Source organism: Trichechus manatus, unplaced genomic scaffold (genome assembly GCF_000243295.1).
Source record: "Trichechus manatus latirostris isolate Lorelei unplaced genomic scaffold, TriManLat1.0 scaffold00071, whole genome shotgun sequence".
Classification (NCBI taxonomy): domain Eukaryota; kingdom Metazoa; phylum Chordata; class Mammalia; order Sirenia; family Trichechidae; genus Trichechus; species Trichechus manatus.
The window spans coordinates 4787287-4788026 of NW_004444007.1; positions in this window are offsets into that span (position 1 = coordinate 4787287).

Below are 740 nucleotides of genomic sequence, written 5' to 3' on the forward strand. Positions count from 1 at the left end.
ATCTTGACCTGCTTTTTTATGTAATTTGATATTGACTGTTGTCTCCAAGCCATCAATAAATTGTTTTATTTATTTATTGTATATTTGCTTACTGTGTCCTAGCTTTCTGTTTGGTTTTATTTCGATATGCCCAAATAAGTTTGACATGTGAGCTAATTTGGTTACTGGCATCTTTAAAGCTCTCACATCCTGTCACTAGGTGGTTAGAGCTGCTACTAGGTATGTGAGCCCATGAGTCTGTTTACTTGTCTTGTGCGGGTTCAGCTGAGGTGTCCAGGTCGTCAGTCACAGACTGTGTGATGCAGATTCTCACCTACAGTCCTAGACAGGCAGGGTTACGTAGGGGTGATTGGAGCAGGCACCAGTATCTGGCAGCAGTAGGGGGCTGTGTGCTGAGCAAGGTAAGGGGCTGATGGCTGCCCGTGAGTGCATAGGTGGAAGGCATATCTCCAGCGCTGGAGTGTGTAGATGAGTGGGATTTGCAGCCGGACTTTGGGTAGCCTAAGTTGGTCATAAGAACTGGGAGGCACCACTTATTCTCGGACCCCTGTTGTGGGTGGCTAGGTGGAATGGGTGAAACCACCAATCTGCAGGCCCCTGGTAAGGGTGGGTGAGGACCCTGCTTCATGGGCAGGGCAGTGTCAAATGTCAAGAATCTGCAACTCCCCGTTGGCTGCTGCAGTTGAAAACAGGCTTCAGGTATATACCCTGTTGTTCTATGCTAATGAGGGCTTATGCTG